The sequence below is a fragment of the Fulmarus glacialis genome, unplaced genomic scaffold, assembly GCF_000690835.1.
Source record: "Fulmarus glacialis isolate BGI_N327 unplaced genomic scaffold, ASM69083v1 scaffold26793, whole genome shotgun sequence".
NCBI lineage: Eukaryota > Metazoa > Chordata > Aves > Procellariiformes > Procellariidae > Fulmarus > Fulmarus glacialis.
This window is the reverse complement of record NW_009203984.1, coordinates 1-406: the sequence shown is the minus strand read 5'-3', so window position 1 is coordinate 406 and position 406 is coordinate 1.

Here is a 406-nt window from a genome sequence, read left to right as displayed (position 1 = left end):
CTTGGGTGGTGGTTGTTTCTGGATTTTCTGGCGAGGTCGGCCGCCACGTCAGGAGGCACGGAGGGAGTCTGTTCCTTGAAGACGCAGCTTGGTCTGTCTCGCCTTCCTGCTGTGCCAGGGCCACACCAGGTCTTGTCGGGGGCTGCTCTGAGGACAGAAATCACTCCTCTTCCCTAATCCTGGCCTGGCAGCTCTGCAAGCTCTACCCGTGGGTTAGGTCGGCACAGAGGCAGTGGGGAAACTGGGAACTTGCCTGGCCAGGGCACCTTGGGAAAGGGGCAATAAAGCTTGTCCCCGTGTCAAGGGAACCAGGGACCACGCTACATCGGCTGTCTCAGTCTCCAGTGTCCGTCCTGAGGCGCCTGTCCTGCCCACGCAGGGCCTGGCCAGCCCACAGGCAGCACCC